This window comes from Urocampus carinirostris, chromosome 14, assembly GCF_059441175.1.
Source record: "Urocampus carinirostris isolate Australia breed hairy pipefish chromosome 14, RoL_Ucar_1.0, whole genome shotgun sequence".
Classification (NCBI taxonomy): Eukaryota; Metazoa; Chordata; class Actinopteri; order Syngnathiformes; family Syngnathidae; genus Urocampus; species Urocampus carinirostris.
Window position 1 is genome coordinate 24,519,175 of NC_142362.1, and position 25,166 is coordinate 24,544,340.

Consider the following 25,166-nt stretch of genomic DNA (forward strand, 5'->3'; position numbering starts at 1 on the left):
GTAAATATTTTTATTACAATGTTTCTATGCGAGAAATTTGTGCTTTCTCCTGCATGCTATCTTGACGTGTTCCTTTGCTGCAGCAAAAAGTATTACAACATGGGGGAAAAAAATGTATGTATTTTTTTATTATTCAAACACACGTAGCAACTTTTGAATATTAAAAAGCTGTACATTTTGTCGCACAATTATTATACAGATCCTCCCCTACTTACGACCATTCGACTTACAAAAAACAGTAGATACGAACATTTTTGGGGGATATCGAAAAATATCCGGCCATTGCTGCATGTTACATTTTGGATTGTGTGCACATTTTTCCAAGTAGAGGACAGTACTGTAATGCTTCTTTCCGCCACCACCGGCGTGTGGCGCTGTGAGAAGTAAACCAGCATCCACCTGGAACAAAAAAAAGTGCTTCCTCTTCCTAGTTCGTATGTAAACATACTACGTATACAGTACTGTATCTCTATCATGCTAAGAACTTTGACGTTTTTTTTAATTTAATATCTGGAGCAGCTATTCTTTGTGGTTGGTGTAAAGTGTAAAGAAGAGACAAGCAGTTTCTTTTGAAATGAAAGTGGAGCAAGAAAGCTTGATGCGGTTGAGAAAATGGTTGTATCGCTTTTTTTTTTGGACACTTTTTACCACAGAGAAGGAAGGTGCCTAACTCTTGAAGCTCATCTTCCAAAAGTAAGTTAAACCTCACTTTATTTATCTTTATAAAGCCTATTATTTTATTAAATGTTTATTTTGTAGTAAAAACAATACATGTTACTTATACAAGCCTTAGACATACTTATACAAACCTTAAACATAAAAAATATAGCACTGAAGCAACTTACGAACAAATTCAATTTACGAACAATCGTCCGGAACCTGTCGTTTGTAAGTAGGGCAGCGTATGTACACGCAAAACATGTCTCCAAATTATTTAAAATACCAGCAACATGTCTTTGTTCAAAGGGATGGTGTGTAATATTTGGTGCACCCTAGTTGTAAGAGAAACATTGAAAATAACAACATTAATTTAAAAAATAAGCAAAAATACATTAACTGTCATATAAATGTGGATTTTTTTTTTAAGAATACTCATAGGACCAGAAATATGCACTTACTTTACATAAACATGAGACTCACCTAGAAGGAGCTGACATATTTACCAGTCATGCTTCTGCTAGAGGAAACAAAGAAAAACTTTTCAAAAAGTGGGGCAAAAACTGAGAATAAAAATTGTGCAGTTTGGCCACAGTCATCATAGTTTGTATTCTTTCTTGGGCTTAACACTCATTTTAGGTTGTGATGCACACTACAACGACATTCACTGGTCAAAAAATACACACTGTCCCTTTGAAACTGGAAGTAGCAAACTTTTACGAAAACAGAAATGTCATGCAAATAATGGAGCGGTGTATTCTCGTAAAGACTTAGTTCTGCTTCAAAATGAGGCAGCCGCAGACAAATACTATGAGTCATTTTTGTTTGTTTGAATGTTAAAATTAAAAAAAAATAGATGAAATAGACTAACGCATAGAGTATGTTTGAATATTAGAATAAAAGAGATTTGTTTCGCAAAAACAATCGATAACATAAAAAATTCGCTTTAATAGCACGTCCCTCTAGTGATCAGGCATGCATGCTAAACCATTTTCTCAATGAGATTTTTGCCTGACTAAACCAAATAATTTGTTTTCCTCCTACGAAGTGTTGTTATAATCTATCTGGATTGGTACGGAAATAATGACTAAAATTGCAGCAGCAATGGTGGATCGGTGTTATTGGGGGGTGGAGGTACCAAGCGGTGTGTCGACACACATCCCTGGCAACAAACAACTCCCGACGGCCTCCCAATCCATCACGCAGGCCAACCGGCAGCAGGCATGCAGACAGGCAGGATGGCTGGAAGAGGAGGGGGTGGAAGGGGCGAGGCATCAGCGGTCGTGCAGCGTTTATAAAGCAGACCGCAGCAGCGGAGCCCCGACGCGCGCCATTAAACAGAAAAACCACCGGGTGTTTTTTAGCCGAGCCATTTTGGAGTTTAGTATTGACCGCTTTTTTTTTTTAAGAGTAGGCTGTATTTTATATTATATATAACCACAGTGGTACCTCTTTACGCGAGCACCTCTAAACACAAATATTTTGATATACGAGACTAAAATCCAGGTCACAAGTGATCCAAAAGGCTACCACTAGGAACGGCTCGTGGCCGCTCAGCTCCAGCATTTGCTGGTCCCAAATTTTGCGTGCAAACTACTACAGGCAAAAAAATTGAAAGAATTGTGCTGTAAAATTGTTTGTACATGAGCTCATTTAAAGTTACAGTAATTTTAATGTTAAGTGTACAGTGTTTACATATCAACAGTGTCTCCATCTCATACTGGTCAAATATAGCCAATTGTTCAACGTATTAATGATCTAAATTCCCCTTATCAAGCAATAATCAAACTTTCAAAAATAACAGCACCTATTTTCTCTCAGCAAGCCGCGACAATATCAGCAATCTACGATGGCGTTGTCGTCCGCTAACAATGACCCAGACGATCCGTAAGAGTCAAATTGTAAAGATGATATCACTTTTCCCGGTCTACATAATTTCAAATGATCAAATAATGTATTAAATACGGGGAAAACATATAAATTGAAAGGTATTTGATCGGCATCACTCCTCCTACACGCCACACCACCTCCATTACCCTGCACCATTCTCACAACTCCCTAGTGGGTGCTCATAATTAAGTTGCAGTTTACTGTTTTTTTTGTTTTTTGTTTATTACTATTTCAATGTGATTCTAGTGATTAGTAAGTTATCTAGGGTTAACTTGGATGCTTTTGGTAGGACGGGAACGGACCAGTTAGTTTTTACTGTTACAAGAGCAATTCAAGCTATGAACACGATCCTGGAACGAATTCGTATGAAGAGGTAACACTTATATATACTGTATGTGTGTGCGTATGTATAAAGGGGAACAGCAGAGAGGCCGGACGCTTGCGAATGCCTCCTCCCGCTGATTTCCTGCCTGTGACAGCAGCGACTTGAACTTGCCATGACCTCCATCACCGGAACAAACAACGGCGCCGCTCATCATTTCCTCCTAGGCGGAGGCCTCCTAAATCCCCGTCTTGTGGTTGCGGGGGCATACGGGGGTGGAAGGCAGCAACCGTCGTGCGTGCGGCGCTCAAACAATTTAGCCAAAGTGCTTTTTATGGTCACTCGGGGGAAATTATGCACAAAAAGTCAACGACAGATTTGATGGATATGCTAGTCTGCAGGTGCTGGAACAGGAAGCGAGTGTCTGTTGTGTCGGGATGGCGTCGGTGTCCTCCCGCTTTTTTCCTTTTTTGTCCCTGGAGCCCTGCCAAGCACGCTGGAGCGCAGAAACCCGATCAGCTCCGGGGGAGGAAGAGGGGGAGAGCGCGCAGTGTGACGCAGGATAATCTCCACAGCGACGAGGGTGGGAGGCTCAGAGGAGAGGGGTGTGCAGATAAACAGGGATTAAACGGTGTGCACGCACACACACAAATGAGAGTCTTGGTCTCGCCGCCTCCGTGTGTCTCAGAGGATTTTGTATACGTGCGCACACGCTACACTAAAACGCTCAAATGAGCGCACGGAGGGGAAAGGCACACTTTTAGTGTGCACGCTCCTGTCGACAACATTAACACCTTGGTGCCATAAAAGGACGCGTGGCCGCCTTTAATTGTTATTGATCATCAGGCTGACGTGTGCCAAATGGTCCGATTGATCACCCCTTCGCCCCTCGTCCCCCCTCCAGTGTCTATGCTGCTGCAAGGGCTGTATTAAGTGTTTCTTTCTAACCCAAACACCAGCGCAGATTTAGTAAATATGGGAAAGTACATACAGTACATAGACATTAGGCCGACACTCCGATTTTATCTCAAGGTTTTAGTACACGCAATGCTATAGATTGCTTCACAAAAGAAAAATTAAAACAAAGTCAATCAGGTCAAACTTCTGAGAAACATGGCAACAATTTCAAGTATTTGCAGGCACTTTACCCAAAATTTGAGTGCCTTTTAAGCATTTAAAACACAACATTAAAACCAAGCATTTTAGCATTCTAAGCACCCGTACAAACACTTTAATCCAGATCATCTGGTCACTAGCTAGTAGCGGATAACGATATCATTTCATATGACCAAAGCTGTTGCGGTATGTTACGTATCTTGCCGTGAGTAATAAGGTGCTGCATTGTGGTTCTCAGGTTTATCGTAATCTAATAAATGGAAAAAAAACGTCAATAATAAGGTGAGCAATTGGCTGAAGTTGACAGGAAACGCCATAACACAAAATACAGGTAGTACTCCCATGTCTCGTTACTGCTCAAGAGTATTTGTACTATCATTATTTATGATAGCAGTGTTCCGATAGTTGTCACTTCCTATAAAATCTTGCAAAACTTATTTTTTAACATCAATATAATTTTGTTTGATATCAGCAGAAAACTATGGATGCCGTTTTTTTAAGAATCTTTTTTTCCCATTGCCCAAATTTAGTGGAACTTTTTTTGAATTTGGACTTTCTCATACCAGAGAAGAATTCATTTTTTCACCCCCTTTAAAGCACTACCGATTAACAAAAAAAACCCTACCACTTTATCAAATTTATAGAAAAAAAATCTTTATTCGAGACTACTATTTTAGTTTATGGCTGCTTTATTCTGTTTGTGTGTTGAGTGAATGTGAATAAACTGCTCCAACGAGCGCAGTAAATCTTATTTAGGTAAAAGTTTGCCACTTGCGGTTTGAAACAATCACGATTTTCTTGTTTTGCTTTTAAATATTCTGGAGACATGTGTGTATTTCCCATGTAAAAATAGAGTGTATGATAAAATCTACCCCTTTTTAATCGCCAAAAGGTTGGCAAGTAGACATTCTGTTTCCTTGACTTGCTTTAGGCCAACATGATCATCCTCGAGGTGTTTTTAATTTGGCTCCCCTCAACGCATCAAACTATCCATTGCAAAGCAAAAAGCTAATTCCTTCAGATGCACAGTTGTTTTAATCACGCAATCTCTTCAAGACACATCCAAACGCTGCTGTGTAGCAGAGCAGCCAGGAATGGAAACTGGAATGGAGATTTTGGATGAAGTTTGATCCGGATGAAATTTGTATTTTGTGGGTGATATCAAACCAATAGAAATAAAGGATCAGGACACCCTTGATAGAAAAGGGAATTCCTAATTCAGATCATTAGTTTGACATATTTTTGGAAAAATCTCAACTACCGCCTCAGATTCTCAGTGGTCGTGACATCATTTAGGCTAGTAACCATCTTGAACTGCATGTTTTGTTGACTTATGAAGAGTATATTTGAAAAAAAAAAAATCGTACCAGTTTGAACCTCCTGACTTTGGATCTTCTAATGTACAGAATGGGGGGAAAAACACGAGGCTGGAAGCGAGACAGATCCGCACGGAGGCGAAAGGGAGCCGGCGGCGCCTCTTCAGCTGTCACATTATTAGCAAGCACGCTGTAAACAAGGGGCCCCCGCGTCCTCCAGGCCCACTGCGCAGATGCATTCAAGTCACTGCACGGTTCAGAAACACCGAGCAATCCACCACCACAACCTCCCAGTCCCTAGGCTCTTCTACGCCGTCAACAACGGCGACATTGTGATTGTACAGCCCCCTCTCTGCGCGCCCCATCCCTCCCATGCTGACACTGGGGCCTGGGCGGCGGCCGCTGAACTGGCTCTATTCATCGCGGGCCAAATGGGAACTAAATGGCTCTTTATGTCACCAAAGGGGTCGATTGTAATGGGGATGCACTAGGCAGGAGTCGGGCAGCATTTTAGCAGCGCTTTCTTGACTTTGCTTTGAATACACTACTGCTGCTTTCATGCTGGATCATCTTAATTAAAGCGCGTGGTGCAAAATAAGGAAGACCCCACCCCCATCTCTACCTAGAGATCATTCAACTTCAGGGGCAGAGTTGTTTTGTTTTAATATGAACCCTAATTATTGGAAAGCTAATAGGCTTAGAAAGGGGAATTCTTCTATATACAAATCGTTGGAGCAGTCATACCCGTGACGCAAGTCAGCCTAAGGGAGTCAGCGTGCATGAAATAAGACCTCTCCATTTGACCTAGTGCAGGAAACAGTTTGTGGCACCAAGTAGCGCAGGATCAGCCTACTGGCCCAAGGAGCAGTTGTGGCATATCAATGTCTTGGTCAAGGGCACCGCATAAGTGTCCGAGCACGCCATGTAACTGGGGTCCCTACGGGACCAGGTGGCATTTTTTAACCACTTGGCCGTTGTGCTATTGTACTGTCTATCAAGAGAAACAATTGGCATAAATATAGATTCAGAACAAATACATAAATTTCAGAACAAATTAGAGTGAAAGGGACAATTTACAGAAGCACCCAGTGATGATGCCCCAAAGCACGCAACATATTAAGATTTTCAAGATTGCGCACGATAACTAGTTTTAATTTTATCTCTAAATGCCTAATGATAGTAATATTAATTGTATCTTTATTCCTGGTTGTTCTCCGCTTCAATGCATTTCCACACAATCTTCTATAAAAAGTGCGCTACACACAAGTACTCATTCGAAGTTTGGGACTGAATATTTTATAATTGTTTAAATAACAGCATTAGCTTCATCATCTTCTCATGTTAACTTCATGCTTGTTGTTGGGTAGTGAGCTTAAAAACTCCATGTTTGACTTTTTAAAGATAGCACTACTTGTTCTAAATCTACATTTATAGACTATAAATGCTGTACAATAAAACAAGGTTTTGAAAATCAAGTAATTGTGCTTTTTTAAGCACAACTTAGATGCATAATCGATAAATTCCTAAGGCGTCATGTACACAATATGGTCAAAAAGGTTTTATGTTAAATATTTGGCACAGCAAGTCATTAGTTGCACAGCTAATACAGTATATACGTTTCGGAGATCTGCAACATGAAACTGAGAACATTCGCTAATAATCCATTCAGATTGAAAGCATATCAGAGTCCAATTGGATTCATACCCTGAAAAATTTTTGGGGGCCAACTGTCCACTGTTTTGATGGTGGACGGGTTGATCCCCGAACCGCTAGGGTCATAGGGGCACCATTTCCTTTTGTGTGTCTTGGGAAAGTACAACTGGTGGTGCCGATGCCTCTCCAGGCCATCAAAAGTTTCCACCCGGTCTCGAACCGGGGACCTTTTGCAATTTAGGCAAATGTTCTAACCTCTGCACAAGAGACCAAATCTGAGCTGAGTCTGCTCAGATCTGGCCCCAAATGACTGGCCAGATAGGTTGTAATGGGTTTATTTCAGCTATTGCCCAGTACCTGTTACTATCAATGTTATTTGAGTATAGATAAAAAATACCCGTCTGAGGTTCAGGATGAACATTAGAGAACATTTCTACCTCAGCAAACACATTGTTATTTTAACACAAAATTGGGCAAGGTGGCTACTTTAGCATTCACCTTATGAAATGAAATGAAAAGATCTGCATTCATATAGAGCTTTTCAAGTCAAGACTTCCCAAAGCGCTTTACATTGTGCTTCACATTTCCCAATAGCGGCAGTGCAGCCATGTAGGGCGCTAACCTGCTTTTTGGGGGTATAAGGGGTTCAGTGTCTTACCCAAGGACACTTCGACATGTAACACGGAGGAGCCGGGATTCGAACTGCAATCTCTTGATCCCAAGACGAGCGTTCTACCTCCTGAGCCACTGCCGCTGCTTATGAGCATCTCTGGTGTCTTACTCAAGGACACCATAACCGTGCGGATATCAAGGATTGATAGCTACTTGGAGTTAATCATTTTAAGTAAATAAAACTCTGTAAAAAGGCGAGAAAGCATTGTTGTGTAATTGCAGTCCTGGTTTTGTGTGGCAAAAAGCTTGAATTTACACAGAATAGATCAAAGTCATCTCCACATTTTGAAAACAAAGGAACGTGTAGAACTATAGTGCTTGGTGGAAAGAAAGCTCATACTGTTAGGTTGGGGAGAGTTTTGCATGCTGGCCAAGTCAGGTGGAAATATTCAACGAGGCAACACACATTCCTGCTGTGCGCAGACTGCAGGCTAGTGGAAAACCCTCGGATGTGCACAGGCAGGATTACGTCAGGAATATGGACGCCCGAGGCTCCTGCTGCTAAAATTAAAACTGGGCCCGGACAAGACAAGCCTTCAAAAGACGGAAAGTCTAGGCAGCACTTCCAATCAATGGTTCAGCCATCTGCGGCAAAAACACTTACAGGTAATCCCAAATTCTTAAACATGCAAAATGTGAGGAAATAATATGTTTTTGAATAAACTAAATATTTCATTGGTATATTCCAATTGGTTTTTAGATGATGCATTTTGAAGACACCATGTCTTGTCTTTGTCATCCTGAGGTGTGACACCATGAGGAACACTAGAACCCTGGCAGGCCAGTTGCCATATTGTTTTACGCAGTGGCGTGCCGTGGATTTTGAAATTACACCTTCAGTTCCATACTTAATTAGTTAAGTGTCATTTGCGAACAGCTATGAGAAGTGAAGTTTGTGAAGACTCAGGTGGGGGAGACGTGATTTTGGCCGCCTGACCCTCACCGCACGCTCGAAAGCCTGGGTCTGACGGCGGTGCCACCCGGGGAGTGCGGTATGCTCGGAGAGCTCAGACAGAGGGAGGCTGTGGGTCATCAATTTAAGCTAACAAAAAGTAGATCTCTGCTTGAAAAAGTTGGAGACCCCTGCTCTAGGCTGAGAGTAGGAGACAAAATATTTTCCCACTTGGAAAAGGCTTGCTCGCTTCGGAGTTGTCCAACCTTTCGCTATTAAATTCAACACAACAGTATTATTTCCTTAATGACTGTGGGCGTGATTGTCCCCTAGCCAATCACAGCTTGTGAAACTGGTTATGTTAATCAAGGCCCTTTAACTAAATAACTAACTAACTCTGAATCTGTCTAAAACCACTCACTTCTCTAAGACCAATTTTATGAATCAGGGCCAGCAAATCTCCTAATGCAGGCCCACGGGTAGATTTCTGAGACTAGTGATCACTAATGGATCAAATGTGATTCTTTAAATGCTTAAATATGAAAGCACACATCTGGAAGCAGTGCATCCAGGTAGAAGCAATGAAAGAAATAATTAGTCAGGTTACAGGTGTTATAAGCAGAGTTTTGGTAGTTTCTGTGGAGAATTCCAAGGCGTTTTGTCCCAAGTGGATGCAGTAATAGCACAACAAAGGGCAAGCGGCCAAAAATTGTTCAACCGTACAAAAAAAAACATTAAGAGCCGTCAACTAGGGGCTAACCGGGACCGCGTAAAAATGCGAGGCTAGCCGATCGAAGGCTAACTTAGAACAAACAACGTGAAGCGTCTAAGACAATGAACACAAAGTGGGGCGGGAATAAACAAACCAAGGAATACTGAAAAACCAGCGCCAGCGCCAATCTAGCTGGCCAGACAAACATACAGCCAATGACCGCCAACTGGGTGCTAAAAAAATTAAAACCAGGACAACCTTTGGCAGCCTTAATGCCAACAAGAGGCTAGCCGGACGAAATTTTACGAACGCTATACATGGCGGAAAAAAAACAACGATAATCCACAATCAGCTACCTCCAAGCAATATATGCAATCGTTAATCCCTACAATCGCTGTCTGTTTCGGAGATGGCCTCACAAGTTGTGCTAATGGGATTCACCATTTTGAAAGTTTGTTTCTTCAATGACAGCTTTACAGATAACAAGCCAGATGGGTCCACTTTGGGAGAAACTTTCGAGTCCACCGGAGCTTGGAATATTTTGCAACATATTTGCATATTTGTGGGGGGGAACACCACACGTTCTGTGCCCAATTTTAAAAAATCTGTTTGGAAACACCTTTAAAACGATCGTGCATAATTTTGCGACGTAATCTCGTAAAAAGCCGCCAGTGTGCTTTGGCGCGAACTGCGTGCAAGCCAAAACCACAAGAACACACGCTATCATGTGAGAGGCCAGTCTGGATCTCGAGGGGGGGGGGGTGACCGAAGGGTTGGGGGGCGGGGGTGGGGGAATTCACTGGTCTGATTTCCCCCCGCTTTCCCCCAGTGGAGGAGGAGCTTTTGTCGTTACATCTCTGCGGGGAAGCGCTCCGAGCTCTCCAGACCGCATCGAAACAAAAGCTTTGTGGAGCGAGGCGAGAAAAAAAGCGGGCGGGCGGACGAGCGAGGGTGGGCGGAATGACGAGGAGGTGGGAGGGTGTCCGCTCTCCCGTTTCATAGCCAGGTCCCGGGAGGCCGGCATGGAGCATAGCTCCAATCAAACCGTGACGTCTCCTCCGGGAGTTGCGCAGCGGCGCCTGGAAAACCGATCTCTCCTTGGCTTTTGTTCACACGCAGGGCGCCTCGACAGCGGCGAGCCTGTTGTCTTCCATCCAGGAGTGACAACGGTAAAAAAAAAAAATAAGAAAAAAATTAATAAAAAGAAGGGAAAAAAAGAAGGGAAAAAAGCTCGCGTCGCTCGCGTCTCTGACGAGAGTCATGAGCCACGACACTGTCCTATTCGGATATTATTAATTTCGCCTCCGCTAAGTGAGCCCCCAATCTCTTTACTTGCGGTGCGTCGCCAAAGCGCACGCGTGCTTTTATTAATGCGCTCAATCAAGGGGAGCTATTCCGCGCGTGGTCCTTATTGATTCCAAATTAGAAAAGCGGACAAATAGAAGGTTAATTGCTCTAAAACGCGGAATGAGCACGGTTGTCGCTAAACGGTGTCACGGCGTTTCTAAGCCTTCCCCTGAGCGTCGCTTTTAAAAAACTGAACTAATGTCTGATAAAGATTTTTAATAGACATTTCCAGTGCATAACACACACACACACACACACACACACACACAGACACACCAGCAGAGTTACAATAGTCTCATTTGAATTTGGGTGGAAAGATAAGACTTATACACTTGATGGCATTTTTTAAAAGAGTTTTTTTTTGTGGTAATTCAGTTAGTGCATAATCAAGATACTTTGGTTGTGAGGGACTTGGGGAGTTGCAGTCTTCAAAAAAATAGTGGCACCGTTTCTGGGGAGGTGCGAGGTCAGGTGGCATGAAGGCAAGTCAACGAAACGCACAACCTACCCTACCCTTCCGCAAACACTGCGCTTTAGACCCCCTTGTTCCAACACCTGGAAAACCCATCAGCCCCGCACTGGCTGCGCAGTGGAAAATGACAGTCGTACTATAAATAAGCAGCGCACAAAATGCCAAGTATTTGGGTTTGCGTGTTTGCGCTCACTGAACGAACAAAAAATATTCCCGGCTGCACAGCATCGGCTTGAGAGTATGTCGGGTTATTGGAGGGGACAGACTGGATGACATTTAACAGCTGATTATTTTGGTAGCTGCGGATGACCTATACTTGTATGTATTTTGGCCAACACCACTGCAAGGCCAAACCAAGAACGCCGAGCAAGATGGCAGCCTTCGCAGCCACAGGCGAACTTTTACCGAAAGATTAAGGGATCATGCCATCATGCAGAAAAATAAACACGTAGAATTGGGCCTAGCAATTCTAAGGGCAGATAGGCGTGTAATCTCTTTCCGCGCTGGGTCCACGTTTTATTTGTGGCCGACGCTGAAAATGGTCGCAATCTTGAACAATGCCATGCTTCTCCCAACCCTTAATAGATTAGTATGAGTGTTTTTTTCACAATATCAATTTACCACCACCAAAATTCACCAAGTTAACCTTGACACACAAAGTGGTCAAGTGGAATAAACCTAATCAACAGTGTTTATCAAAAACAAAGCCATTTTGTTCCAGAAAACTTGCATAAGTAATATTAAGTGTAAAACTGTGGAATTATTGCAAAAAGATTCGCAGTGTGATCAGCACCACTGGCCAAATGTCAAATGAGTCTTAGTGTTTGGTTTAAGTGCTCATTTAGCACAATGATCCAAGTAAGTTGTTGCAACAAATATTAAAATGTGAGCGGGTATTTCTCAAATAGTTTACGTAATTTCCTTTGGAGCTGGACATGTGAAATCAAGAAAACCTGAAAGATAGTCTTCTTTCCCCTTCATTTCAGACCAAGGACGTTCACAAAAATCGTGACGTTTTCTTCGGTTACCTAACCTTTGTTGGATTCTTGCGTTCAAAGTCGTCTCGCCTTGCCCCTCCCCCCAACCAACCCCGATGTCAAGGTTTGCTTTAAGCACATTTAACCTTTTATTCATGTGTCAAAGCCCCCTGACGCCTCCTCCACCTCCAACCCCCTCTGTGCCTCTATCACTTAATCCTCCCACTCATAAAAAGCAGAGGTCCCAACACAAGGCCCCCGGTGCACCCAAACCATTCCCGCTGCAGCAGACGCGTGCATTTATAGCCATAGAACTTACGACGCGGATTGGCTGCTCGCACAAAATTGGGGGATGAGACGCTGTGGGGTGTTGTAATGGTGGGCTGTAGCTCGAGCTCTGGCGGCCGCCTCCCTCACTAAGCTCGTTAATGAGCTGGAGCCAGCCAATACGAGGCGCATCGATCGTCCTAAGAGAGCGTCCCCCTAATTAGTGCCCGGGTGGCTCTAGGACAGAAGGCACAGGATCACCACACATCATCAGGGCATAAGGGGGTTGTGTTGATTGGAATTTAACTCGGAAGAACTGGTTTGTCCTGATCACGGCCGCGTTGATGGCTGGCGCCCGCCAAGTATACACTCAGCCAAAATAAAACGTGTGATTAATACAACAATGGAAGGGGGTGAAAGTGGCTGAGAACTCAAGTGGAACTCAAGTCATGGGTGGGGATCGTATGGCCAGCGAGCCAGATCTGGCTCTTTTCATGAGTGCATCTGACTCACCAGATATGGCTCTTTGATGTCATGAGCATATCTAGGTTGGACATAAAACAAGGGTATTATATAGTTTTTTTCTTGGACTTTCCAATATTAGTGTAAGCCGAGGCAATAGTAAGACATACTTGCTCCGAAATTAAAAGTTTTGAAAGAAATTGAGTTTCAGCTACAGTTTATACTCGTCAGTGTTCACTGCAGGAGTGACTCATCAGGAAGAACGGAAAATATCCCCAAAGAGCCAGCTCATGTCAAAGTCGAGTTTGGACTGGCTGGATGAGAAAAATAATTTGAACATGCATCTATCACGTGCACTACCTAACCTTACTCATGCATTCATTCTCTAGTCAGCCATTTGACCATATTCAGCCCAACCCCAACATCGTAGCAGATGAAGTGAGCTTTACCATTCAGGGAAATTCTCCCCGTACAAATTTTAAGTTGGTTTGGCCTACCATCACTCTTCTGTAGCAGTAAAATTTACACAGAACAGCACGAAATATACGAGAAAACTCCCAGGCTGAAATAGGGGCACAGTCCAGCCCGGTCAGTGTTGCACCAACAGACCCCATTTTGGCTTTACGTCTCCAATAAGTCCATCATGTCGAGGCTTATTAAAGAATGTGTTCACTCTTGAGACGCGTTATGATGAAAACCAACAGAACAAACTGTATACACCCGAATATGTAAGTCCAGCACCCCGAGCAATCTTATTTGGTGAGCGTTAGGGGTGGGAGGATTTATGTACACATAGAACACTGAGCTTATTCACATCCTTCTCATTTGCAGTATTTTGTGACATTTTTACGAAAGAACTCTGATCACACCTCGTTTCAAACCCATTATTTACGATAAAATTGTGGTCAAAATAAGCCTCAAAATTCTTAAAAAGATACCATCCTGTACATGCGAATTTTCTACTTGCCGACGCCATCTTCTAGACAAAATAATCAATGCAAACTCCGTCAAGCTCCTTTTGTGGTGCATGAAAGTACGTTGATTTCCTAAACGTGCTCAAAACTGTTCTTTTTACAATTTTTTCTTGGGTTGGCTTTTGGATCTTTTTCTTACTTTCACCATTTTCGTGCTACACCAACGAAACAAAAAAACGCAAGGGTGAGCATGAAATCGCACTTCACCATACGCCACATCACCCCTCTACCCCCACTCATCTTTCCTGCTTCCTAATGTGTTGCGTGTCCTGTAACAGTGTTGCTAAAGACAAAAGCGGATAGCGCGGTGGAAAACACTCTTAAGGACCCCTCGAACAACGTACCGCACTAATAAGTCTACCTGCGGGGGAGAGACAGGTTTTAAGTGGTATATTTGGTGATATTGGACACAGGCTTTGGCATCATTATTAATTCATAGGTTTTATCAAAACCTCAGCCGTCAAACATTGAAATAAAGAATGCTGAATAGTTCGATTTTGCCTGAAGGAGTAGTTTGGTTTTGTCTTAAAATATATGGTGTTAATATATAAATGAGGTCCGTGGATTAAGTGATCAAAGCAGAGTGAGGTTTTGTTTAGGTGTGGTGAGAGAGTTTTAAAATGGAAGGGTGCAGGGGACAAGAACAGGGGCCCCAAAGTCACAAAGAACACACCTGCCAGACCTTGATTCAATTGCCTGCGCGAGCGCGTGTGTTATGTACACAATACCGCGCGCGCACATTTCCCCTCTAACAGCAACCGCGGCTGACGAAAGCCGCCGATCAACGTCCACTCCTGTCCAAACAAAACAGACACGCACTCGCCCTCCTATGACGCAGCCGCCCACGCGCACGCGAACGCACATAAACCACAGCGGGGATGCCCTCCAACTGAACCTTTTTTTGGCAGGGCGAGGCTGGCTTCCGTAACCTTGTTTTTCTTTCCTAGCGGCACGGACTCCGTGTGCGCGCACCCGTCCCCGGAGCACGCACACACACAATCAAAACACCCGGTCAATCGAGTGGGAAAAACGGTTGAATCTATGAATTTATACAAAGACGCCGGCATTCGCGCTCGCTCGGGTCCGCTTGACAGAACGGCAGCGGGGGAGTGGAGGGCGTGTGGGGGTGGAGGCCAAGCTCATGGCCGGACCCGGGACCCGAGCAACTCGCTTGCGTGTGTGTTATTTGTCAAGCACATGCCACTGCCCCGCCGAAAACACACAAAGACCACCCTATGCGCTATTCTTAGAATTGCTCCGTTCCGCTCACAGTGTGTGTGCGCCCACCAACACCATAACCAGGGCAGACTTCGGAGCCATCACGAGGTCTTTTTCCTCGTTATTTTAAAAACACAAGCACATCTTTCTGTAAAGCGTGTAAAAGTCGAAAATCATCTCACCTGGGTAATTCGGTGCCACTTCCAGACAACTTGTGCCGTTATGACAAAAAAAAAAAAGGTCGCTCCGGTTATCCTTTTAAAAGAAAAAAAAACTACAAAAAAGTCATCCTTTAGGGAGGAAAAAGTGATCTCGTCTTGCGTTTTTTAATTCTCCTTTTTGTTTAAAATCCAGTCGGGCTTGTTTGAAGTGCAGCGGAAGACACAGGTGGCGACGTCCGAGGACAAATTAACTCAGCTCGGGCGAAACTCGCGGCGGCGGCGGTAGCGCCATGTTAGCTTGGAGCGGAGCACGCCGTCCTACTCCATGGCGCGGGCGACCGTCCTGCGGGAACCCCACTCACTCAGAACCTTCCGTGCGGTAAGTCGCCTGCCTGCCTAAGCCGAAGCTCGCCGCGGAAGGGGGTGGCTCCGGTCCGGGGTAGTTCCGCCTCGCGGTCGCAAGGTTCCCCTCTCTTCGGCACGAATAAGTCAAAAGAAAAATGACTAGAGTCAAAAACCCCACAGGAAAGACCGTAATAACGTGGAAAAAGAAGCGTAGGTAGAGTGAACCACGACGGAGCCGTACGTACGGGTAGCGCCGCGCGGAGTGGTTTGTTGAACGCTATGGAGAGCGAGCGACTCGCTCCACTCCCACTCGCGGAGGCAGACTCTACCCAGAAGGCCAGTCGGGAGACCGCAATTAGCATAAGCCTCCGAGCGCGCGCGCGCACGCACACACACGCAAACACATCAGAGAGACGCTGACGCACACGCGTGCACACGCGCGCACACGCAGACCTTCACTAACTGGCGCGCACACGCAGACACACATAGACGAGCGCACACACGCTAACTCCGCGGAAACTGGAAAACAGCAAGAGGCGAGGCATTTAGCGGCACGCCACCAAAGAAACTTGGTGTCATTACGAAGAGAAGAAAAATAGAATCGAATAGAATAGTCGCCGGACGACACACTTAGGACTGTTGTTGTGACTCGGCTTGACCCCAGCTGTTTTAAATGACACTTAAAAAAATAAAAAAACACGTTTTTTTCCTGTGATTTGAAACAATACAGGGCTGTTTCTCCTGATTGAAAACAAAAGTGGCATATTTTTTTTCCAAATTGTACTTTTGAGCGACTGGAAACAACATTTTTATTAGTATTTCTCGTTTATCTTTTTCTTCTCAATCATGTTGCAACAAATATCACATCGCATCTATCCATCCATCCGTTATCTGCACCGTTTATCTTCAGTAGGGTCGCAGGGTGCTGGAGCCCATCCCAGCTATCTTCAGGCAGTGGGCAGGGGACACCCTGAACTGGTTGCCAGCCAATCGCAGGGCACACAGGGACAGGCAACTCATTCGCTCATTCACTCCCAGGGGCAATTTGGACCGGCCATTTAACCTGACAAGCATGTTTTTGGAATGAGGGAGTAAACCCACGCAAGCACGGGGAGAACATGCAAACTCCACACAGGGGGTTTGATCTCGCGACCTCAGAACTGTGTCGCACACGCGCTAACCACTGCGCCGCCGTGCTGCCCTATCACATCACACAATGATCAAATCACATGAAAAGAAAATAAAGCATGCCAGAGGCTTATCAGAGACCCGTACCTAAAAAACCTTTGGATGCTTCTTCTATCAAGCGTTTTCTCCATTTTATAGTCCATTTTTTGAAATATTTTTTTTATTTTACTCCTCGTTTCTCTTGTTTCATCCAGTGATTTTATCCATCTTACCACAGCTGATTTTATCAAGCTCACATCGTCAACTTTCATTGCTTTGGACATTTCCCGTTTTGAGTTGAAATGTAGGTTTGTTGGAAAGAAAGAAAAAAACAGCAGACCAAAAAATAACAATAATAAATCCAAGCGGTAGCACTAGGCCTAGGGAATAAAGAAAAAAAATTCTGGCGCAAGTTTGAGACGCTCCCCGTCTCGTGAGACTCCAGAAGAAGATTATTCATACGGAATATCATACCGGTAACCTCAGCTATTGACTCCCCTTATTAATGATTGCAATTCACCTTATTAGAGGGACAGTGTGTATTATTTGACCACCTGAAGTGGTGTGGAATTTGATAGCAGAGATCAACAAGGTCTTCATTTACTGAGCCTTCGCTCTGAAAATGCTGGTCTACTAGTGATCCCAAGAGCCAAGAAGAGATCCGCAGGTTTGAGAGCGTTCTCCATTCGGGCCCTGGTGCTGTGGAATGCTCTTCCCCCTGAGATTCGATCTGCAAACTCAGTGGAAATGTTTAAATCTAAGCTTAAAGCACACTTTTATTCTATAGCTTCTAAGTGACCTATATTTTATGTTGACAATATCTGTGTATTATTTGCCCTCATGTAGGTTTAAGATCAGGGGACGGTGTCATAATAGTCTGTGGTTTGCAATAATCTGTGGTCTGTGCAGCCCTTTGAGACTCTTTGTGATAAATGGCTGTACAAATAAACATGACTTGACTTGACTTGTTATGTTGAAATCTCTGAGTTTAGAAATGACCTGTTGAGCCACTGTCTCCATATTTTGATTTTGGTTGGTATTTCTTACTCGTGACTGAACTTTTAGTCCCGTAATGATTAAATCATTGGGACAAGTACATTGATCAAAAAGATCCGCCTCGTGTTGTCATATTTCAATCTTCTCTACCATCTCTTTGTGTAGTTGTTGATTTTCTTTGATACTCTGTCGATATGGCTCAATTACCTTTTTAATTTTCTCAAGTTCGTTATCCATTTTCATTGCATTGTTCTTAAGTCCCATGAATCCTTTTTGATTTTTGTCATTTCTGTCCTCACTCCCTCCAGCTCCTTTTTGTTTCCATCAGTTTGTTCATCATTTCCTCGATTTTCTCAGCATTTCTCTCCATTTTGTAATCCATCATATCAAAGCGATCTTGACTCTTCTTAAATCCCTCTTTTATAGCTGATTTTATCGAGTCTATGCTGTCTGTTTTTTTTATTTTGGACCTTTTTGTATTCGTTGAATGTAGGTTCAGAAGCAGCAGAAAAAAAACAAAAATTCTGAGGCAATAAAAAAAGTGAGAAGCAGATTAAAAATTCCGAGGTTTTTTTGAAGCAGCAACCGTTCTCGTGAGATTTTAGAAGATGTGCTCTGTCTTTAAATGTTCGTGCATCACTGAGGTACTGCCATGGTATGGAAGGTCTGCTTTACAAATATTCTATTTGCAGTATCCAGGCTGAAATGTTCCCAAACTTTAGAAATTCGGGGAGCATTTTGACAATGCCATTTCTGTATGTTGCCTCTTTATACAGAAACTGTCCTGATTACTGATGCAAGGCACCTGAGTCTGCTCTTTTGGCGCCAACTGCCTCAGACACTGATTGGGTGCTTATCTCTTTTTACACCCCGTCTTCCTGTCACCCGTGGTCAGTCCATCTGTGAACCTCAGCTCACGCTAGGCAAGCCTTTCGACCCTGACTCTCTCCTGTCCTGTTTCCTGTTTGATTCCCGGCTACGACCCCTTTTCTGAACTCGACTACGTTTTTGCTCCCCCAACCCGGCCACATTGATTTGTTTTTCTCCGCTCTCGACACTGCCTTCGCTCGCCACGGAAATACCACTTACGCGTCTGAGTAACCTGCTCCCCACCCTTTCCCTTCTTCTTAATAAAACTAAGAAAAACACACGCAAGTGGGTCCTGTCTTTGTTCTGGTCTTGATAGAAACAGATTCTAATCATGCATGTAAGATGGTTCATGCTGTTGTAGGGCCCACTGTCCTAAAAGGCGCAGTCCCCATAGCTGGTTCTATTTCTATATTTAACAGTACACAGGGTGCACCCAACAACATTACGTTACAACAACAAAGGCGATCAAGAGCAATCTTTGATCAGCCTCGTAGAGGTTCCTAAAACCTTTCCTGCTGAACAAGTCTTTGCAGTCTAGACGCAAACTTAGGGAGCCAACCCTGTAAACCTAAAGCATCAAGTTCTTTCTGTAGAAATGCCCCCTTGATGAAAACCCCAACGAAGACTGTAATAACACCCGGGGATTCTGGAAGGTAACCCTTTGGTCCCCCTTCTAGCTGGCTTGTAGTCAAACACAACACTAGAGTAGGCAAAAAAAAAAAAAAAAAGGGGGGGGGGTTAATTAAGAGGATGAGTAAATTGAATAGTTGAAAGTCCTACAGAGGGGGAAATTCAAAGGGGAAATATGAGTAGTAAACCTATTATCCATGTCTTTTTTAAAATAGAGAAATAAAAGTCATAGTTTCGGTGTGATCTGGAGGTCTAGAATAGGTTGCACAGTAATTAGGATGCAATATTAGCGTCTCCCTCCCATGGTGGAATTAAAAAGCAACGTGGCGTGGGGGAGGAAGAAATCCTTCAGCAGAGCAGATCAGTGACAGAAGCCTGTCACTGAGGTCTGCCTGCCCGGCCGAGATGGCTTAGCGTGGCGGATGTTATGGATTGTCCATGATAAACGGAGTTTGCTCTGTTCTACTCGGCCAGCTTCTCATGTCAATACAGGTAAGAAATTTGGGTGAAGTGATGCCAATTGGCAGTATTAAGTGAGTGGGACGTTCTGTTTGTTACAGATTCAGCACACCTGCCAAAGTCCCATCTCTGACGTTTTAAAAACTGTTTGAAACTCAAATATTGCCATTTGACAATTGTGACTATCAATTTATCCTGTGACTTTAATAATGAATCACCAATTGTTGGGTTTCACCCAAAAACCTGCCAACTCCACAGACGAAGAACGGTTAGTGGACATGGACAAGCAACCAATGAACAGTGACTCAGTGATTGCTATCTACATACTTACCCTGCCAACTGAGATTGCCGGGTTGTTCTATGTAAAATCACCCAGTTGATTACAACCATTACCCATTACCCGTTTGGATTTTAATGAAACTTTGTTACTTGTTGATAGAGATTGTTTGGATCAAAATATGTTTTAAGTCAATCAGAGGTGGAGTTTTTGCGCCAAGGCCATCAGAAAATTGTAGAATTTCAGTAAAAATATCGTCACTTCCTGAGAACTTTTCAATCTCAATATATACTGGGGCAATTTTCACAAAACACATAATTAGAAAAGGAATTAACAAGGATGCTAAACCTGCACTAATTGTGGTCCGTGTTTTACTTTGACCTTCTGTTGCATATTTAGACTTTGTAATTGATCGTGTGAATTGCATACCCTCTAAATTTTTGGGGGATAAATAATTCTCCCACATGTTCTTTAAAACATACAGTAGTATCAGATGTCAATTTTTACCTTTTGACAGCAGCAGGGATTCATCTTATCCGTACCCTTATATCAGGGGTCGGGAACCTTTTTGACTCAAAGAGCCATAAAAGCAAAATATATTAATTTTATTTTGGGAAAGAGCCACACCATATATTATGAGACAAATTTACTAAATTGCTAAACCCGCGCCCCAGACAAAAGCTTAGTCTTCAGCACATTTATTTTTGATGATTTGATAAAAATTATGAAAAGAGAATAATGCCAGAGCCCCTGTCCCAAATTCAACAAACAGACCACTTTAAACTTGTCTCTTTCTTGCAATTACTCAAGATCGGTTAAACTCCTTTTGACCCTTTTTTTCATACATATTGGTTTCAAAACCAGATGCAAGCATTTATTTTGTAAAAACGTCACAACATTCTGAGAATAGGGAGCCTTATGTGCTTACCTTTGGCGAGAGATGGGAGGGAATGCTTGTACTTTCTGCATAGCTCCACCCATCCCTCCCACTCACCCAATCAAATGACTAAGTTCTCTTCCGGTGTTTTGGCGTATTTACAGTTCTGTGGATTCATCATAAAGTATCTGAATACTGAACACAGATTATATAGTGAACTTTTAAATAAAGGATTCTTTAGCGTTGTACAGCCAAAACGAGTTTTTTTTCCCCTTTTTTGTGTGACACCTTGACTGTAAATTGTAGTGAAAAACGTGCCCTATATATACTGCGAAGTGTTTCCTTCGCATTTAGCTATGGATTGGCTTTACGTGTACCTGAATAGGATAGACAAATCGGTTTTGAACAAGATGGAGAAATTTTGCATGCAATCAAATTGGTCTCTGAGCCACAGATACTCATAGAAAGAGCCATATATTGCTCGCGAGCCATAGGTTCCCGACCCCTGCCTTATATATTCATGATATCAGAATAAAATAATTCCATGTTAAATGTCGGATTTTGGGGGTGAATTGACAAAAAGGGGACCCTGACATTGTGTTGTTATGTGTACATGAGTTACCCTTAAGTATCCTTCTGACCAGCTATCAGACCAAATCAGAAAGTCCATTGCTTGGCCAACAGTCGTGTTCACTTATCTTAAACAGGTTTAGGTTTTCCGATTCTTGACTGAAATATTAACCCTCCCCACATTGTTACCAAGTAAAGCAGGTGAGCCGAGTCTGCACTGCGCTTAGATAGGGCATTATTAGGGATGCCTGAAACATGAGAGACCCCAGGTTGCTTTATTGTTGACTGGCATAGAACTCTAGGTTGACGTGAAAAGAAGCATTATTATAAACCAGGGCTTGGGAAGCCACGGCCTGCGGGCCATATGCAAGGGCCATATATATATATATATATATATATATATGTATATATACAATGGTTAAAAATAAATGCATCATAAATATATGAAAGAACATGACCTATGTCCTAAATAGCATGAATAACAACTGCCACGAAGACTCAAAACTATAGTTTTATTTAATGCTAAGGCTGTCAGTTCATCATTGCAACACATGTTGCATTTGAATAAGACACATCACATCTCTATTGATGTGCCTTTGAGCATAAAATAAGTGAATGATGATTCACAGAAATAAGGGACAATGGACCAAAATGGGTATATTTTGCTTATATCTGTTCAAAATACTATAATAATACATGGGATTCATATTCATGTAGTAATTTACTAAACATTTTGCAATAGATGCATTGTTTAAGCACTCACATTTTATGTCCATGATGTGTTGATTTAATGGCAATGCACACATTATAATAGTACAGTTACATTTTTACATATCAAATAGATTGTCACTCTTTTTCCCCAAGCCAGCAGATATGTGAGGTATGAAAGATGGAAGAGGAAGGAGGGGGCATAGGGGGAATGTGGGGTGTCTCCTCAAGGCTGGGGCACATCTGTTAAGGCTCCCATGTCAAGTGAAGGAGGAGGAGGACGCTGTTGAAGCCCGAGGTACGTGCATATGATGTGTCTGTAGAGAAGACAGACAGGCAGCCGGGAAAGCAGGAAGACAGTCACAAAGACAGGCAGTCGGGAGTCAGAAAACAGGAAGACTTGGAAGAGGATCTGGCTGCGTTTCGACCACAGCTGTTGAAAGTAGGAGTTGCAGCAGGCAGTAAGCAGGGCTCTCACGAGTGCAAGAACAAAAAAAGGGGAAAGAAAAAAAAAAGTGTAAAGGGAAAAAAAGCTCAACTGTTATGCCGTCGGGACCTCTTTTCCCCTTTAAATGTGAGCATAGCGGGAGGACAGGAGGAAGGCTTTTGAGGCTGTGGCGGAGGAGGTGGTGGGTGGGATAGTGTGTATACAATGGTGCAACTTCTATGAAACGCCTGAGCACCAACGGGCTCAAACTGAGTTTTCACAGTCAGAATAGCATGGAACTGAATTCAAACAGACAAGCAAAAACAACTGACAAGGCTTTCATGCGCATGTGACCCCACTAAAAAGCGATAATTGATATACCATCCAGCAACGGACGTCTTTTGGACTGAAATTGGTTTGTGTTTAGCCCATCCAATGAAAAACAACGTGTCAATTGGACTTTTTGCACAATTTTCCAGGATAACTGATGGGGAATTACCTCATGAGCAACCTCTTCTCAAAGTTTTTTTTAATTTTCCTCATGCTGCCTTTTATTTTTGTGGTATTTCCTTTCCCTCATCTAGGTTTCGGATCGGGGATGTTGTAATGGTGTTTTGTGCAGCCCTTTGAGACTCTCTGATTAAGGCCTGTACAAAACAAGCACAAAAAACTATGAAAAATATCTTACGACTTTATTTGTTGTTTTTTTCCTTTCTTTGTTGCTGCTTAATGTTATTGCATGAAACTGTGAAACTATATGTCACTTATTCTGTTTTTATTTTTTTTTGCTGCTAAATGTTAGTGCACTTCGTTACAATGAAATATTATTTTTCATTCACAAACACTACACTATTATTATTATTACTTAGGCCGATTTTACTACTACTTTGTACTTTTGGGCTTTTTTTCTGATAGTCTTTATTTCTTCTTTTGTCTTTAAAGTCTTTATTACATGTTAACCCTGGAGGGCCATGTCTAATTTCGTCAATACAACGTTTCACAACGTTGATATCATTTGCAATAGAGCCAATTCAATTCAATTCAATTCAAATATATGTGACTTGAATTCTAGTGATCCCAAGAGCCAAGAAGACATCCGCAGGTTCGAGAGCGTTCTCCATTCGGGCCCCAATGCTGTGGAATGCTTTTATCCTTGAGATTCGATCTGCAACCTCAGTGGAAATATTTAAATCTAATCTTAAAACACACTTCTATTCTATAGCATATGAATAACCTATATTTTATGTTGACAATATAAGGGGATGGTGTCATAATAGTCTGTAGTTTGCAATAGTATTTGATCTGTGTAGCCCTTTGAGACTCTTTGTGATTAAGGGCTATACAAATAAACATGACATGACTTGACTTGGCCAAATTAGTCCAAAGGTTGTCGTTTGAGTTTATCTCATTTAATATGGTCCAAATTTAGTAAATTATATATGTTTTTACCTTCCACACTCACGATGCCGTCCTACCAACAAATTTTGAAGATGGAAAAACAGTTTTTCATCTTTGTATCGGCTCAAAGAAGCCAGAGCCTGAATTTGCAAATAGGGTTGTAAAAAGGCATTTCTTTTATTTTATCGCTGGAGAAAAAATAGCTCTACGCTTTCAAACACTAGTCTTTTTCGTTTTCTTTTTCCTCACGTTTGTTCATTAATAATCGTCACAGGCAGGAAGGATAGTCACGCAGTGTGACATTTACAGTCATGCCTGGTGAGCAGCGTCTGCACAAACAAGTCATCTACAGTGTAGCCACGCAGTCAACAAGGCTTTGGTTGCTAGTCCGCTCAAAAACACAAAGTCAAAATTTGGTATAAAAGAAACCCTTACAGCTATTTTTATCTTTAAAAGGGCTCCATTTTAGTCTGTAAAATGCTGACTTAGTGTTGTTTAACTTAACGTGGTGGTGCCAGAGTTTTCGCACTTAGCCATGTTTTACCTCTTTCCCTTGCACTGACTTTCAGACTCAGTCCTAACATGTCAAATCTGCTGTCACTTAAAATGGGTGTTCTACTTGACATTTGGAACAGTGCCAACACACCTAGAAGCTCCTTGAACAAGAAGGTCCTTGAGTCAATGAAGCTCGGGATTTAGATAGATAGATACTTTATTCATCCCCGTAGGGAAATATGATACTGCCGTCAGGTTTAAGATAGCATGCCCTGTCAGAAGTTAGGTTTAGTATTAAGCGTAGCTTCTAAAGCACGCTCAACTTATGTCTCCTGGATAATGGATCTTACATTCACTTTTTCATGGCTAAACTGTTCTAACGGATTATTATTTTAAAACAATTTCTGTCGTAGTTGAGCACTGACAAAAATGCAGTGTAGCATTTAGCTCTGTGTTCTTCATATCCTTTGATTTTTTTTTTACGGTGACTCAGGTCAAACTTGTTTACCGTGACCCCCACATAATCTCTTCACGCCTTGTCTTCGTAGATCTTATAGATTTCATGTATTTAGGTCTTGTTTTTACTTAAATTCCCAAATCATTGTGCACCACGTTGGTTTCTTTTTTTGAGTTACCAGATGAGAAAACTCAATGAAAAATCAGAATTTGTAGGTACAGTTGATCAAATTTGTTGTTGGTTTATCTGACAGTAAAATTAACCAAATAATTCAAGCGCACACTTCAGATTGGATGGAACTGTGTTTCTTCAATCTAATGCCAAGAAATATAATATATCAGGGCATGCATAATAACTGTGTAGGTGTGATTAGGTTTACAGT

At 42.5% G+C, this 25,166-nt stretch overlaps 1 protein-coding gene across 3 annotated transcripts in view; it reads right to left on the bottom strand.

Annotated features, from left to right (window-relative positions):
* bcor (BCL6 corepressor) overlaps positions 1 to 15,785 on the bottom strand; it is a 65,375-nt gene extending 49,590 nt beyond the window's left edge. The window contains exon 1 of one of the 3 annotated variants that reach the window (XM_088352832.1): positions 15,130 to 15,782. The gene's annotated coding sequence lies outside the window, so the exon portion shown is untranslated. Of the gene's footprint in view, positions 1 to 15,129 lie in introns of all 3 variants that reach the window. The other 2 variants (XM_088352833.1, XM_088352834.1) reach the window with 2 other exon arrangements.
* Between the last annotated feature and the right edge of the window lie 9,381 nt (positions 15,786 to 25,166).